Source organism: Oncorhynchus tshawytscha, linkage group LG17 (genome assembly GCF_018296145.1).
Source record: "Oncorhynchus tshawytscha isolate Ot180627B linkage group LG17, Otsh_v2.0, whole genome shotgun sequence".
In the NCBI taxonomy this organism is placed as follows: domain Eukaryota; kingdom Metazoa; phylum Chordata; class Actinopteri; order Salmoniformes; family Salmonidae; genus Oncorhynchus; species Oncorhynchus tshawytscha.
In genome coordinates this window covers 19,762,962-19,781,330 of record NC_056445.1, presented here as the reverse complement: position 1 = coordinate 19,781,330, position 18,369 = coordinate 19,762,962, and the positions used below count along the sequence as shown (strand labels likewise).

At 41.9% G+C, this 18,369-nt stretch overlaps 1 protein-coding gene across 5 annotated transcripts in view; it reads right to left on the bottom strand.

Moving 5' to 3' along the window:
• The window catches only part of syt1a (synaptotagmin Ia), a 200,501-nt gene that overhangs the window by 136,162 nt on the left and 45,970 nt on the right, over window positions 1-18,369 (bottom strand). The window contains exon 1 of one of the 5 annotated variants that reach the window (XM_042300370.1): window positions 1,731-1,813. The exons of the other annotated variants lie outside the window; for them this stretch is intronic. The gene's annotated coding sequence lies outside the window, so the exon portion shown is untranslated. Of the gene's footprint in view, window positions 1-1,730; window positions 1,814-18,369 lie in introns of those variants that run through there. 5 annotated transcript variants of the gene reach the window in all.

Sequence of the window (18,369 nt, the reverse complement as noted above, 5' to 3'; positions counted from 1 at the left end):
AGAACTGCCTAGGGCCATCCAAGAGAACTGCCTAGGGCCATCCAAGAGAACTGCCTAGGGCCATCCAAGAGAACGAGACGAGGGTCAGCCGAGAGCAGGAGTCACAGAGAAGAGAGAGAGAGAATCACACTGTACAAGAGTGAGAGTAGGCCAAGGCAACATAAAACAATATGTGGTTCAGTGAACTCAAACATGACTATGTGTGTGTTTTCTCACAAAGGAAGAAGCCTCCCTCTTGTCTGAATAGGAGCTTCTGCTTCAAGTCTAAAACTGTATAGCGGGAAGTAGGTGAGCATGTGTCACGTCCTGACCTTAGTTCCTTCTTCAACCCAAGACAGCCGTTACAGCATGGTAAAACAGCAACGTGAACAGAAACTAGTCCAGAGAAGGATCGTATTGACAGCAGAGGAACCTAGACTCCCAGTAGCCCTCATAACAGTTACCTTAATATGAACATTTGGTTCATTGTGTTGTGAATAACAGTTTTGTTTTAGCCCAAATGCACGAGTTTTACATTGAGCCAATATGATACCTGTTAATTAGCATACTGGGGATACCACATCAGATCTGAAAAGGGAAGATTGCATTATTATTATTATTATTATCTGAATGACCAAATAAGGACCTGTGCATTGAAGTGCACACAAATTAAAAGTGAGAAAGAAGTAGGTTTGTACTCCAGAGAGGCTTGGTAATAGAAATGGATTCTGGTAATTAAGAAAAGCTTGATAGTTGGAGGTTGTTGAAGCCAACACACAAACCTACTGAGAGAGGCATTTTGACCTGTAGAGCACGGATCATCAACTAGATTCAGCTGCGGGACGATTTTCTCTTGGATGGTCAAGATAGCCTTCCTTGTTCCGTGGTAAGAACAATGAAATCGCGCTTGTTTTCAATTTGTAAATTGACCGCAAGAAGCCTAAAACAGACATAACATGTTACTAGAACATAATAATTATAAACATTTCTTACATTTGAATAGATCCCATGTTTGTGTTATGCATGGGAATACTTTGGAACAGATTTCCACAATTCTAATCCCTTGGAGCTGATTTGCTGGTCAAATAAAATCGTCAGTTGGGGAACGCAGCTGTAGAGTATATATGGCATAGGCTATTCATGCCTCTATTTGCAACCATAAACTATGATCATGGAAACGCACTGAATGTAAAATAAACCATCATCACTATTTCAACCTTTGTGTTGAGGCTTCGAAACACATTCGAATGCAAATGTCTCTAAACTACAATATTTAAAAAGCGAACCAAGAAAACAAGCGCGATTTCATTGTTCTTACCACGGAACAGGGAAGGCTATCATTTTTTACCTAAATAATTGTCAGATTGTTGCCAATAAACAAACCACTAATTCGCTCAAATTGACTTTCTATTTGTTTAAATTACCCTGTACAACACCAACTTCCAATAAGAGATTGGCTCATTGCCAAGTCAATCAAAGATGCTTCCTTTCCAGAACACGCTTATTCTGTCTCCAAAACGAAGGATATCTAATGTTAAGTATGCATAGTATTGTATAGTATTTTTATATATATGCAATAATCGCTCCAACCATGAACAAAAGAACACCCATAGATCAAGCGGCAACACAGCAATGTGGCAGACAAATAAGCACGTGTCCTTCAAAATGAATGGGCAAAATATATATTTAATTTTCTCACAATGTTGCTAGATTTTGTTTCAACTAACACATCAAACGGATGATCTACTGACCTACTAAATCCACGGATGTTACTGATAATCGCATCCAGCCATAAGATCCATAGACTAGTGTAGTGAGTATGCCCACGTCTGGCAACAGACTGCCGAATAGTATTCAACCAATGATCATATGCTTCTCTTTCTCCCTCTCTATGTGAATCGCGTAATTGCACTAGTCATACAGTAGCCTATATGGTATGACTCCTATTACTGTATCTTAATGAACGAAAGTCAGTTGTTTGTATGTTTATAGAGGTAGCCCAGTAAAGGTAGCCTGTTCTGATTTGTTTACATCGTTTTCCGACAACTAGGCTGTATGCTACCTATGTGAATTCAGCACCATGAACAGCGACATGGTGTTTCAAGACGTGGAACAGCTCATTTGACATGAAAATGCACTCCCAAGTCACTAACTGGATTTAAATGTGGAGAAGAAGTGAGATTAACACGTGTATATGTTGGGTATGTTGTGAATAATATAACGGATTTCCCTTTGTTTTACTGGCCTGTCAATCTGACAGACAGTGGAGTTGAAAAGATGGTGACTTGTAAAAGGATGCTGTCAGGAATGATGCTTAGAATTGATCTTTTTAACATTGTCAGACTAAAGTTCCTATCCCTACTCCTTCATCTTACAATTGCATTATGCAAAAGGTCCATTCATCATCATGCACTAGATTCATCATGTGGCAGTTGCAAAAACAAGTTGCCAGTTTAGAAAGGTTGACACATTTCCATTTTAGTCATAAGCTTTGAATATTATCAAGTGGCTTTTAAAGTCATTGTAGATGCACACGAATATGCATACACTGAGACAAGATAACTACCTTATAAAGGCTTTATAGAGCATTCATAAGGTCTTCATATGCCTTACACATGCTTCTCAAATCATATATAAGCAATATCATACATCATAATGGGTTATGTAATAGACAGCACTGATTTAAACAAAAACCTTCCCAGCATGTTGTGTCACAGATCACTTGATCAAACAAGCTTGGCTCTGTGGAAGATCCAATTTGTGCCATGACTTGGCTGAGTCAACAATTCTGTTGAAAATAGAGTTGTAACTGTGCCACTGTGGTTCTGCTTGTACTCTCAAAATGCACCTTGCCCATGGCCTTCAACCAGAAGCTGTACAGGATATCACAACCATTAGCCAATAAATCCAGTTTAGCTTCTGTCAGACATTTAACTTATTTTACTGGGGTTGGTTTTAAATTGGATGTGGATTGATGAAAGACAAACAATGATCAGTGAATTGAAGAAAAGGTCGTTCAACCATAGAGATCCTCTTCATGCCAAAATGTATGACATCACTAATGACCTCATACTTGTTTCCATCTTTGTACTTTTTTCAAACTTGGCAACAGCACTAATGGCGCCCTGGTGTGATTGAATTGCCCAAAGCTGTGCATGATAGCAAACAACCTTTGTGATTAATTCGGGTTTTGTTTTTGGAAAGCATTGACGACAACGTACTTCCACTTAAGAGGCCCCTCTCCTCTCCATCCTGTTCCTGTGGAGGTGACATTTTCCTTTCACAGCCTAGTGATGATGCGCTCACATGACTCAAACTCCAGTGAGTGATAACTAAGAGCTGTGAATACACTCCTGATTCAGTCAGTGTTGGATAAAGCCAAAGATAGCTGAAGTGGCAGCATTGTAGCTTTTTACTGAGGGCATATTACTGGGTTTTACTTCACAATGTTGACGTAGAGGTGACCCTATTCATTTAGAAGTACTGACGGATTCGGAGCCATAAAAATGGACAGATGGGAGGCTTTTTAAAATAACCTTTCTACCTCTTTGTCGTTTGGTTGTTTTTCACAAAATCCATTTTTCCTCCCTTAATGGCATGGTTGCAGCCAGAACCTTATTCCATTTCACTCGGTTTAGCACTCAGTGCATCAAAATGGAACACTTTTATTTTGCAAAGTTGAATACAGCTACATATTCTTATAACAATACCACCCTTAGATACTAACATAAAATACATTTAATTATTTTCAAAACCTCACACAGTCCTAAACATGTAAGTCACATCCATTTCCCATTTCAGGGTGGGTGCGAGTGATCTGTGCCAGAACAAAAGGACACAGAAATTGACATGGTGGTTTCATTTTCAGGAGGCAGATGGCAGACAATGAAGCACACACAAAGAAACAAAATGGATCCCAGCCACTCAACCAGGTTCAGATGATGACAACAACCAGGGCTGCCATGGATTACAGAGAAGAATAGAAAACAACCAGATGTCAATAAACAGATCTCGAAGCATTCACTCAGGCTCTATGGCGCCACTCATGCTGCTCTGTCTCTCTGTGTTTCAAAGAGAAAAGACCTCCATGCATAAACCATGAGCATCATCCTCGTCGGTGAAGAAACACAATAACCCACCGACGGTGTGCCACCTCACGGCCTTGGGAAGGAGTTTTTTGCGGGGGTTGTGGGTAATTCATGAGAGAATAATGATCCCAGGAACTCAGTACGGCCCTTTGTTGTTTAGGGTGACAATGCAGCCCAACTGGCCCCCGTGGACCCAGAGCAGAAGACCATTCTCCTCCACCTGAGGGAAAGAATTGGCATCCTTTGCTGCGGGATTCCATTGGGCACAACAAACACTTGATGAGAAACAGACTATGAGGGGTAACCATCCTGAAAGTTGTTTGTTACCTTTGGTAGAGGGTGTCAAGCGATTACATTCTGTGCTTCAACAGAAATGGGGCTCTTTGATCATCCGGGTGTGCAGAAGTTGAACTCAGTCGGTCATTGTGGCTGTGGTTGTTCTTAGGCTGACTAATGCCACCAGGGAAAGGCCATGTGTCTCATTACACCTTGTCACTGGTCATACTTCTGACATAGCTGGGGCTTATGGACAGAAATCTCCTCTAATTGGCTGTCCATGGTGTGTGGAAGAGTGTGGAAGGGTGGAAACATGGCATCTAACAGGACAGAGACCTGGCACATCTCCAAGCTTCTTTTAAACTTCACTGACAGCACCTTCTCTTCAGACAGGGGTGTCTAGGGGTGATTAACATTTAAAACAGATTCCAACATTCTCTGAAACCCCCTTAAGATTCACTTTGCTGAACTTTTTAAAGTTTCTCCTCCTTAGATCTTCCTCAAGAACTGCCGCTTGAATGCTTATATAGACTACCAAAGTGGAATTCCAGTTTCTGTCCAAAACAAAAATGAATACGTCTCTCTGTTTCCATGTAGATGAAGGAGAAAAAAACATTTATTGTTTTATGATTCTTTATGGCTGAGAATAAATAGCATAGGAGGAGTCCATTCTGCTCCAGGAGACTGAGCTGTAAATAGCCATTAATTAGCCAATGATATTTGGGAGTGGCCAGCAGGAGGTCTTTGAGAGTCGCCACCGCCGTTCCTCCACTAAAAAGGTATTTCATAGATTAGACAAATCATTCTCCGGCATAGGAGAAAATAACGGGCTGGGAAATAAACACGAGGTTGCTCGCTCTCCCCCTTGGAGGCTCCCCAAAGTTATCGTCCCAAAATAGAGCTCAAATGCCCAGGGGGATCAGCCTCATTGGCATTCATTGACTCTTTGCTTTTCCAAATAAGGACCTAATAGCTGGTCTATGAGAGGGTGTGTATGTGTGTGTGATTTCTTGGGACCAGGCACCATCTTCCCCAATGGCCTATCCATTTGAATGTTTTAAAGGTGCTTTATGCCCTCAAACGCAAAACAGCGACGTTGATCAACTGCTGAGGGCTATAAACTTCTCAGTGGAGGATGGATCTTTCTTTACTTGTTGCATGTTCAGATTTGAGATTTTGCCACCTCTGTGTAATTCACTATAGAGCCAACAGGATGACAAACTCGACACGAACAACAACAGAAGCTCTTCAATAGTTTTGGTTTCAGTTGGGGGGAGCAATAGACTAACAGCATGATTGTGCTGAGGTAGGTCCATTAGCAAGTCCCTTTGTCACACCCCCAGTGGAGGAGACCTCTTTCATTAGGGAATTAATGGACCTTCCTCAGTTTCATCAGTGATCTACTGGTGCTTAGTTATCTAATGGATTCAGAGGTTCATCAGATGATCAGATCAATTATCATTCATTTGCATTTCCCTCACAACTCCCAGCCCAAATCCTAATCGACAAGGGGTCTCTAATCTATACAGATGCAATGTGGATTGCACTGATTGGCAATGGAGGCCATTTACAAAAAATAACATTAATTGGGCAATGCATTTTAACTATAAACAAAACAGCAAAGTGTTGTTCCTCCTGATTCCCTGTTGAACTCCCTTTGTACATCAAGCAGAGGGACCGACCTCTGTCCAAGAGGTGTCCTCACTCTTCAGGCCTGCCTCCCTACGCCACAGGCCTTCCTCCCCACCCCCCAGGCCTGCCTCCCCACTCCCCATTTGCAGGCCTGTAGAAGAGCCCAGCTCGGCCACACAGAAGAGCCCAGCTCGGCAGACATAAGAGCCCAGCTCGGCAGACATAAGAGCCCAGCTTGGCCAGACAGAAGAGCCCAGCTCGGCAGACATAAGAGCCCAGTTCAGCCAGACAGAAGGCATTTAGAAGTCAACACTGCCTAAATGTAACAAGTAGCATTTAGTTTGATCACACACTTGGTTTCTCACTGGAACCAGAAATCAAGAGAGAGAAAATTACTCTGGCCATGATGGGATTCTGTAATGGCGGAGAGAGAGTGTTCCCTGACACAAGGCCAAGCCAATCAGATGATGCTCGCAGGGCGCCATGATTGGCTTGATCAGAGTTTGGTATTTACACTTGACACATACAGCACCTTCCCGCTGGCTCCCTCTGTTAGTTGGACTGGTTCTGTCAGAATAACTGGCTCTGTGGCATGCTGGTATTCTCTGGAGCACACTGATAGTACAGCAAGCCAGAGAAAGCCAGGGATAACCTTTCTATAAGGCCAAAGTTTGGCTATATACAACTCAGTCAAACTGTGGAGTAGTCAAATCAGTATTCATTTAGAAGTTTTGATGCATTTTAATATTAAGCTTGTATGGTCCTTCATCCAAGTATTTCAGAAGTTTGATAGAAGCTCTGAATGAGATATGTGGCAAATAGCTTTGAACTGGGGAATATGAGCTGAAATGAGAGAAAAGGATCTGGGCTTTCATCTATTGACAGGGTTAAGAGCTACAGTACCACAGTGGAAGTGTGAACAAGATTAAATGAATATAAGTACTCAAGTTAATGGATAGATTTGCATCTTTCATAATTGATGTCAACAGGTTCGTCCTTTTACGCAAGGTTGCACACCTCAGCCAAACGAACTCCGCCATTATTAATCGTGAACCTTTTCGAGACACTTTTTCAACACAATTTTGTTGATTGCCTATGTCGTTCATAGTCCTCTCTTGCCCTCGGAGGTACTGCTGCAGGTAAGTAATCATTTCCTGAATTGCCATCTACTCTGTCCCTTCCTGCCATTTAATTCCACTGGTTTGGCCTTTGATTACCAGCTAGGTTATATGTGTAACTTTTGAGCTCACCTCACAAAATGTTACTCCACCTTTCATGTCTCCAATTAATTTCCTTGGCTGAGCAAAGAGGGAGCCGGCTCTATGACAGGCTTTAAAGTAGCATGTGACAATGACCAACCCTTTTACACTTGCAATGCATCCTACGTTGATGTAGATGCAGCCAGGCAGGGTGTGCCGCTGTCATAGAGGTGGACTGCAAGGAGATGAGGAAGAACGTTCCTAACGTTCAGATTATAAGAGAGTTAATGTCTAAGAAAAGAAGAAAATCGACAAAAAAAGAGGTAGTGGCATGTTATTCTTAACCTACCTGAAACCTTCTGGGAACCAAGAATTGTCAGCATTCGAGACAATTCATGGCTGTCTGTGACTGTCCAGGGAGCAGACGTTCATCACATGTGTCTTCTGGAGCGTTTTCCATACAAAGGCCAAGAAGCCCATTTGATCTCAATGGAGACATCTGACTTTAATGTGACACGGCCTTGCGTGGTCTATCGATTGAACGAGCTCAAGCAAGTGACAACTGAAAGCTCAGTTAGGTGTTAGGTTAAACTGTTGAGTTGAAGTGTGTGTGGGGGTTAGCTAAACACTGGTCTGATGCAAAGAGGTCAAAATACCGTGTTACATTGTTTCTGTGATGTTCACTGCAATTTAGAATAATGGTCAGCGAACAGCATTTCTTCATGACAGAGCAGAAGAAACCAATTATCATACGGATGATATTGGAATCATTCTCATAAATTGTGGTTTATTTAACCCACCTATCCGTTGCTCAGTGAGGGAAAAGGCTGTGTGTTTACTAAATGGCTAAGACTTCACACAAGGTTGTACAATTTATTCACAATCCAATGGACCCTACGGAACATCTCACAATTACTCTCTTGCCTAACCCTCCAAACCCTTCCCCTCAAAATAAATGAAGGACCATCTTAATGCCTTTACATGATGCTAAATCCCTTAGCAGGCATTTAATATACAAGCTTGTCAGAGGTGTGGACTGACATTGGCACAGTGTAGAGGCTTTATTGCCATTCTGACATGCAGCAACAAGCTTCATAAAATCAATGGGGGAGAGGTATTACGTTGCCCCCCTTTGTGTAAAGATGGCTTTTTAATCAAAGTAAGTGGGGGTAATGACAATGTACATCTGCCATAAAGAACAAGCATTACAAGATAAGCATTACTACTGTAAGGCACCATGGAGCAATATCATTCAGCAATGAGTTACATACAGTGCAATGTATCATTGCTGGATTATTAGCAATTATTTTGTATTAAAACAGCCTCTCTTTGTGGGCACATCATTTGTGTACCCATTTTTCTCTTTGCCAAAATGGTGCTCGCAAATCAAATTGATCCACAGCGAGGGAGAATCAACATCCGAAAGCATTTGCGCTTGACCTTTCTCAGGTCAGTCTTGTGAGGAGGAGATAGCAAGGAGGCTAATAAAATCCTGCAGGTAGGTATCTCTCCTGTCGGGCCGTGCCACTGTGGAGGTCTGGGATATCGCCACATTTGATAGGCAATGCGCTGGAACGTTGCCTGGAAGAAACTATCATCATTAGCAGGAAAAATGGAGTGCTACATGGAGGTGCCTTGGTTCCCCTCTCTACTTCACAGGTGATGGCTAATTACTCCAGACATCAAAGACATGGGGACGGGGTTGGGCTGGGGCGGAGAGGGGAGGGGAGAGGGAGTGCTGGTGGGAGGCCACTCAGGTAGGACTTCATTTGGATTTCTGAGCCATTATACTGGTGACCATGATTTTGATCATGGGGAAGTGTAGGCAATAACCAATGCTTGAAAACCTCAAACAAAATAATTATTTTCAATTCCAAGTCATTGATAGTGTAAATGTAAATGCACGTTAAAAAAGGTTTTTAAAATGAACACATGGCATTTGCCGGCAAACAACTAGGTAAGTAAAAATCATTACTCCATTAACGTTATTAAGGATTAAACCACTTTACTGCCTCCTATTCCTCCAATGTACCATATGACGCAAGTGTCTCTGCACAAACACACCCAATATATCAAGTGATTATCCCAGGTTCTCCTCAAAGTTAAATGACTGTCATGGAAGGGAACAGCTGTCCATCCTGCTGTTCATGGCAACAATGCCTTTAGGATCCATTCATCTTCTGCCACAGGCTTACACATTTAATGGCTATTAACACAACCACAACATGTCCACATGCAATTATGAGAGAACATTAACACACAACGGATGGCCAGACGACATAGATTTTATTTGACAATATGTATTTAATAGAAACCTGTGAAGAGGGCTAGTGGGGGAGGAACAATGTTTAGTGGTAACAACACAGAGACAATATCTGGCATGAAAATATTGCCCCTGACAGGGAAAGGAGGCAAGCTTTCATTAATCTGAAAATCTCAGTCTTCCTCCATAGAGAAGCCATGCAGGCAGAATGGAGTCTATCCATTGCTTCCCTCCTCCCTGAAGCTAGCAGCATCATCACACCACGCAGCCTTGAGAACAGGCTGATCGGAGACAGATTTGGATTGGAAGAATAGATTTGGCAGAGGAAATCTGCCCGGGCCCTCGCAAACTAGGCAATTATGATCAACCTCTATTCTGCCAATCCCTTTCACACGGGGCAACTTTCATTTTGATGTGGCTATAATGGATGGCGTCGTCCCCCTAGGGTCTCGTTTTCAACAGGTTCCGGATGGAAATGATCCTCTCTGCAATGAAGGCCGTTTGCAAATTATTTGTTGATCTGCTGTTGACAAAGATTGTCTGGGGCTGGTTTAGAATGCAGTGTGAAGCGTTGCATTAATACTTACACATGGAGATGTGTGATTACAGAGTCAGACTCTTTTTATTTAGCTGATGTAATTACTTGTTCTTGAGAGAGCTGAAAGAGGCCTAAAGACCGATAGTTGTTGCTACAGTAGTTCAATGAGAAAACCAGAGGAAATGTCAGTGGAACTGCCCTTTCAATTTGGCTCTGAGATATTGTCCCCAATCGGAGTCAGGTTCATTTCAGCCTCTGGTACATGGAACTTCCATCCCATGGCCCCTTTGTTCCTTTCAAAATATACCAAAATGCTAAATCTTCACCGACACAGCCCCCATGGACACACTCTATGGTAGTCCTCCCAACACTACAAACAATAGTCATTGTCCTCCAATAACTCATTGCTGCCTGAAAATAACGTAATTACTTTCACTATGTTAAATGGCCTCTTTGTTTGCCAGGCAGGCTGAATATATATAACTGTAACAACAACCATTTATTAATACGGAGGCAAGGCGAGCCACAGAAGGTTTGGCCAAATTCATTTCAACAGTCTATTGAAGCTGGTAGGATAATGATATGCTACTGCAACACTTTCTTTTTCTTTTCCTTAGTCCCTGTCTTTCTCTGTCCCACAGAAACTGTCTGTCAGTTGTGATCTCGATAGCGCGAGCATTGGCCAGACCTGTCAGTCAACATCTCTCTCTCTCCCTTAATATCAAAACACCGTTGATAACCATGCAGCTACAGATGCTGAGAAGAAGAAAGCGTCCCATATTGCTGTGTCTGGATTCTCCCTTTGTCAACCGATTTAATTGACCACTCACAATAAATTGAATTTCTATCCATTTACTTAGGTGAGTGGATGAGACAGACAGACAGACAGACAGACAGACAGACAGACAGACAGACAGACAGACAGACAGACAGACAGACAGACAGACAGACAGACAGACAGACAGACAGACAGACAGACAGACAGACAGACAGACAGACAGACAGACAGACAGACAGACAGACAGACAGACAGACAATCATGAATCAAAATATGCAAATGTGATGTAGATAGATGACAGGAATGTAAAGGACACTGGGAGACTGGGGGACTTTATTGGTGTCTGGTTGGTTGATTGGACCTAAAAGAGCATACATTGATGGAACAGGCCTGTCACTTTAATTCTAGAAATGAGTATCATCCAGCATCCTTCAGTTCCAAGTCTTATACGTCCACTGACACATGCACATACTGGAGGGTGGGATCTTTTTGTTGCTGTTGCTAATAAGCAAAACTCTGAAGCATTTACCAGTAAATCTAAAATCGAAACAGGAAGCACCTTTAAAATATCTTAGTTGTAAACTGGGGGTTGAAGATTTGTCATAGAACCATGCTGGAGGACTGAATCCTGACAGATCAGGACAGAGTCTGATGATGATGCAGCACTGAGGCATCAAACCTACAGCTGGTTTCTCCTGACAGAGCCAGCAGGTAGCAATCACAGCAGACAGCCCACCTTCACACATTATTGCAGCTCCACAAAACTAAACTGAAGGAGCGTGGGCGCCTCGTATGAACGTAGTTAAGCAGAACTAATGAGGTAGAAGGAACTGAGGCGGAAGGTAAAGTATTGTCTCGGGTTTTCATTCTGGTGGCTCATTTGAGCTTTCTCCTCACATCAGCATGTAGAAAAGTGGTCAGTATTGGATCCATTAGAAAATATATTAGATTGTCAATCACTGTTCAATCTAACAGAGACTAATAGCAGCAAATCTCCATATTGCCACAGTCAGACCAATGTAAGACAGGGTGGCACAGTAGGATGAGGAGTGCATGGATTTTGGGAAGAACTAGGTCTATAAAAAGAGAGTATCTCTACGTTTAGAGAAGGGTACTGTGTGCGCACCTCTGGAGCCAGCACTGAGCACTTGAATCATCAGGCAGTGTAATTACATTCAGTTGGACGCCCCTCATGATGACACAGCATTGGCAGGCTGGCCGGTCGTGCCCACCTCTCCTGTGGTCTGACCTTGACAGAGACAGCTAAACTAGGATTCGGCCTGTGAATAGCAAACCTCCGACAATGGCCTGTCTGTTCGGTACATAATACAGTAAACACCATAATATTGGATGTACAGGAGTGAATTTCAAGGGTATTGGAGGTCATGGCACCTAGAGGAACCGTAAGCAGACTTAACATATTGTGAAGTCTTGGTCAATTTATTGGAGGAGACTTGCATGACCGAGTGGAGGAAATGGCCGCACACAAGTGTTCACCACTGCTCATCACAACCTACTTAGGCTGATCATCAAGCCAACGCAGTCTCATTCAACAGAAACAAAGATAAGATTGAATCATACAGTAGATACTATGACAATACACTTGTCGTACAGTAAGACCCACCCACTGCCTTAAATACATAGTAGATCATCTATCTATTGTTTAAATGAAGATGACCTGTCTACTAAACTGGCACCAAGCTAGGACTGGCGACTACTGGGAATCTACTTTTGGACAGATGAAGGAACGTGTGTTGAAATGATCATCTCCACTGAGTGGATTACATTTGGATGCTCTCTCTCTCTCCCTTATGAGCACAGTTTAAATAAACCCCTTAAAACGAGTGTCAGATCACAATGTCTGCTCTATATTTTGACTTTGTTTTTTGTACGAGCTTTCACTCCTCACTGTATATTTGACAGTTTAGTGTGACTTTTATTTTGACAGCAGGTTTTTTGCCTTCTCTGTTTTACACGCAATGGGTATATGGGAAACAGGAGTGAGAGAAAAAGGGAAATAACTTTTTGTTAAGGTTGTTCAAGTATCCAAGAAACAACGTCAAACTTAATACCTAGATAGAAAGAGAACAAGGTATTTACTGTCTTCCAATATTGGTCTTGTTTCAAATCTTTCTAATTCTTTCGAACGTGTACTGAACGGATATTTGTGTTATCGATGTTCTGACGTCTGCTAGCAATATGACGTTATTAGCCGTAGCCTAGCTCCACTCTTTGTGCTGGCTAATATTAGTTCCTCTTGAGCCACATTTGCAATCTATTAGAACGTAATCAACTATTTGGGTAGAAATTCTCATGATCGTTGATGCATTTGATATATGAAGCACGCTAATGTAAAGTTGTGTAAAAGTGTATTGTTTGTGGACTGTATTGTTCATATTGTTTGTGGACTGTATTGTTCATATTGTTTGTGGACTGTATTGTTCATATTGTTTGTGGACTGTATTGTTCATATTGTAAGAGCATTTTTGTTTTTTCCATCAGCTCTTACGGTGTGTTTGTGGAAATGGTGCCGCATTAAACTTTCATGAATCATCAGTTTGAGAGTTGACCAGTCATTCAGCTGGGAATGCAACAAACAGCGTTGATCTAACCTCAATAGAATCCTCTCTGTGAGCAATTTTGAGCTGAATGACAGCACTCTGAATCCACACGCTGGATAATCATGCAATCAAAAAGCATTATTTGGCTTTTGCAGGTGCAAGATAATCACCTGCAGAATAATCATGGACGACACATTCTGCATCGATTCTAATTTGACTCATATTTGGCTCATTCTCTCTACAAGTCTCAACGGAAATCATTATTTCATGATGGGAGAGCATTCGGGGTATTTAAATGTGTGATAATATGTTACAGGTTTTGATTTGAGTGATGGCAATTCCATTTCAAGCTTTTCTTCACACTGGAGAGCTTTGTCCAGCCACCCCTGTGGACATATTTAGGCTTGTCTGACAGAATATGAAATGCTAATCCAACTACAACCGTATGCTCGGAAACTATGCAAGTTATATTTATATGGATTAAGTGGAGCTGTACATTTGTTCAGATAATTTAGGTTGAGAGGGCAGCCATAGAAGTGAGTAGAAATATACATGTACTAAATGTATGTGTCTATATGTCGTAATGTAAATCACATCAAACCTCAATTGATTTCCGCTTCAATAGCTAATCAAATTCAATGAAAAAGAAAGCATCAACAACAAGAGCAGATGTTGCCAAAGCAGGTAAAAGACGGAGCAATGGATGGGTACAGAATGTTACGGCAAGCCCAGAGTCTAATGACTAACCTGCCTTCTGGACAGATATGGATACAGTCATCTGAGTTGTTATTCCATTAAAAATCCAAAATGATTGGTAATTATGCCCTATAATTGTTTTTCAAGCAGAGGATGACCTTTCTGATGTTAATGTGGATACAGATGGCACATGGAAAGCAAATAAAAATGCCACAAGCGTGACTCTCTTTGAAAAGCTAACTTCATGAGAGCTGCTTCACTGGTTACTAAGCAACACTCATTAGTATACCACAGTGATCAAGGGGTGAAATGGGAGGTATGAACCTCAGCCCTGCTTCGGCTTCACCCAGATTGAGTCTTTGCCTCAGGAGTTCACCGCTACATATGGTGAAAAGCCAAATTAACAGCAAATTAGGCAAATGAAGCCATTCAGATATGGATTGCATCCAGACATTAAACATAATTAGAGGTTGTATATTTGTTCACTTGAAATGAGATGAATAAGATCATACGTATGTTAGATGTATCAGCAATCATTTATTCGTCTCTTAGTTGCTGTCACGCTACGACTTTGTCAACAGTTGGGAAAGGGTAGTGTAGTGTTCTATAGAGCATAACACCTACATAAGAACAGCATGTTCACGATGCCACCGACAGACGATCCATCTGATTACTGTAGTAAGAGGACTAGAACGAAGGTAACAGAAAGCTGTTACGTCTCCATGGAGTCAGTCACAGGAGGTTGGTGGCACCTTACTCGGGGAGGATGGTAATCGGAACCGGTGGAATGGCACCAACTACATCAAACACAAGGTATCTGTGTTTGGTGCAATTCCATTCGCGCCGTTCCAGCCATTGTTATGAGCCGTCCTCCCCTTTAGCAGCCTCTGTTGGAGTCAGTCCACACAAGAACTAACTGCACGGCATAAGGCCACGGTCCTATGAAGAGGCAGCTGAATACTGAGTGGGGATATCAAGAGTAAGATTGGCCTATATCTGAAATATGAAGTGATAGTTCAGTTTGGCACCGCTTGAGAAGTGCTTTTGCATTTAGGTGCCCCGTACATTTGATTCGTTCGTTCACACTATCTCTGCTATTTTACTGCCAGAAATGCTTTTTACAGTTCATCGCTTGTACAAACAGGAGGAGAATGTGGGAGATTGCTGATATGACACAATAGACTGAGGGACATTGGGGAGAAAATAAGCTATTTCACATAACCATTTGAAATGAGGAAAGTGTGTTCTTGCCATGACAAGCTATGACCCCACTCCCTAATAAATGTAATACTTTCCTTTAACACAATTCCAAAACACTGCCTCTTAACATTTCATTTAGTCATTTAGTTGAATTGAAACGGGAAATATAGTACCTCAGACTGGTTTGTTTGAATTGCAGGTAGAGTATGTACACAGACACAGCCATTAGTATGTATGTCATCCAGATAAAAGCCACCTAATCACTATGACATTTGGGACCTCCTTTTGATCTCAATGGAACTCAACTTAATTATCTCTTCCAGCACCACACAAGCACACACACTCGCACAAACACACGCACACACACTCGCACAAGCAAACGCCTCCAACGGTGAAATTATTTGAAGCTCCCATTTCAACCATATCACCATTCCAGACACCAGTTGTTTTGGATGAATTTTCATACAAAATCGGGATGTGGAAAAACGGTCGCAGGTATTCAAAACATGTTCAATTCCTTAATTTCAGAGGCATGACTTTGCATTAAGGTAATGCCTCATCAATAGCAGCTGTCTACGACAACCATACCTTCCTTATTATCTTCCACTCTTATTTATGGCATGCTCTCAGTAATGAGATGGATTGGACCAAGTCCTCTTGGATGCAGGGACACACGTACCGACCGCATCATCCTCGAGCCCTGTAGATTAGGTTCTTTTAATCTGGTTAATTTGACGCAGGCATGGACAGAATGCAGCTGGCACCAGAGGGCTGGGGATTAAATTAGCCCAACAGGCTGGAGGAGGATCACAGTGACGATGAGGAGGATGAGAAGAGAAGGAGTCAGTCCACTACTCAACTTCCTACACCGTACTGTCTGTCTCACAGGCTACTGGGCTGGGAGAGAAGGGCGCTGGGGTGGAGCCTGGTGTGGGTACTGTAGGTGGGTCTACCTGCCCTGTATCTATGGGTTATATGGTACCAAGCTTGTAACCAACTTACTTTGTCCCATTGTTTTTATCTATTTCTTTGGATTATTGTGAATAAAAGAATACATATGTTTCGAGATTTAGAACACAATACAACCCGAGGTTAGGCTATTGTGGAGAATTTGAAATAGGTTGTCATTGTATCATGTATTGTATCGGAGCAAGATCATTAGTACATGTCAAAGTCCTGGAGATGGCATCATTTTCACAGCAGAGATGTTGTAACTGCCTGAAGGCCAGCTTTTCTTTTCTATTGTGTGTGGTTACATTCTCCATCCTTGTTGTGTGTGCTTACTGTTACTGCATGTTTCAATCTCCATTTTGTTCTGTTTGGAGAACCATCAGGGTGCGTGCAGACCTCTTGCTGCGAACAGGCGCTGTGGAGAATTCAGTATTCTTAGGAGCGCGACACGTCTGTATGGGGTGCAGTTTGACATTTCGTGTTTCATTTTCAAATTATTCTACTGGTGGTCGATCAACCCTCACAGAACGGCGAGGAGGAAGTTTATTCAAATTTTGACAATTCACTAGTTCAAACTCTGCCTCTTTTCTTTTAAAAAATGTCTTGAAGATGAAAGATTTTGCAGTGGAACGGAACTAATTGCCGTGTTGTAGCACTATTATCCCCAGCCAGGCTGGGCATGGTTTGAATAACTGAATGTGTTTTGATGTCTGAAAATACATTTTTTTTTTTTCCCCCTCCGGAAGACCACTCAAAATCACACAGACCCAACCGTCTGCATTTGAAGTACACCTGATTCAAAATGGCACACAGTGAGTGAGGCTGGAATCTTTCATGCCGGTTTCAATGGCGGGGCAGGGGCGGTGACGTCAGATACGAGATTCGTGCCAACGCTTAAGGTCACTGCATTGTCAACGAGGATGAGGACTGAAGATGACTCCTGAGCTGGAGTAGCGTCCAGCGGCTGATTAGACCTGTCTGGGGGGATGTGGGTAAGACAGAGAGACAGCTTGTGATTTATACTGTCTGACTGACCTGGCTTCATATGTTGCCAAGGTGCCCCAGAGGCAGGTGGCTGACGAGGCTTAAACAAAACTACAGGATATGAACATCAGATTTGACTGTGTAAAACCTTGCAGTGCTACTTAGTTTTGTCTCTGAAAGTGAGGCGGATATATAGCGTTTTGCAACAAAATATAGTGAAAATATAGTGATAGATTTTAAAAAACAACAACATGTCTGTCATTTAACAATCACATGCCATGACTAGATGAGGAAAACACAATCATCTCTTTCAGAAGTTATTTAAATAAAACAAACTAATTTGCCAACATTTCAAAAAATGTATACATATACCAGACAAAATATTTTTCTTTCATTTTACTACTTTCTACATTGTAGAATAATAGTGAAGACATAAATTATGAAATATACATGGAATCATGTAGTAACTAAAAAAGCGTGAAACAAATCAAAATATATTTTATATTTGAGATTCTTCAAAGTAGCCACCCTTTGACAACTTTGCACACTCTTGGCATTCTCTCAACCAGCTACATGTGGTAGCCACCTGGAATACATTTCAATTAACAGGTGTGCCTTTTTAAAATTTGTGGAATTTCTTTCCATCTTAATGCGTTTGAGCCAATCAGCTGTATTGTGACAAGGTAGGGGTGATATACAGAAGATGGCCCTATTTGGTAATATACCAAGTCCATATTAAGGAATAAACAGCTCAAATAAGCAAAGAGAAACGACAGTCCATCATTACTTTAAGACATGAAGGTCAGTCAATCGACAAAACGTCAAGAACTTTGAAAGTTTCTTCAAGTGCAGTTGCAAAAACAATCTAGCGCTATGATGAAACTGGCTCTCATGAGGACCGCCGCAGGTAAGGAAGACCCAGAATTACCTCTGCTGCAGAGGATAAGTTCACTAGAGTTACAAACCTCAGAAATTGCAGCCCAAATAAATGCTTCACAGAGTTCAAGTAAAAGACACATCTCAACATCAACTGTTGGAGAGGAGACTGTGTGAATCTGGTCTTCATGGTCAAATTGCTGCACAGAAACTACTACTAAAGGACACCAATAAGAAGAAGAGTCTTTCTTGGGCCAAGAGATACGAGCAATGGACATTAGACCGATGGAAATCTGTCCTTTGGTCTGATGAGTGCACATTTCAGATTTTGGGTTTCAACCGCCGTGT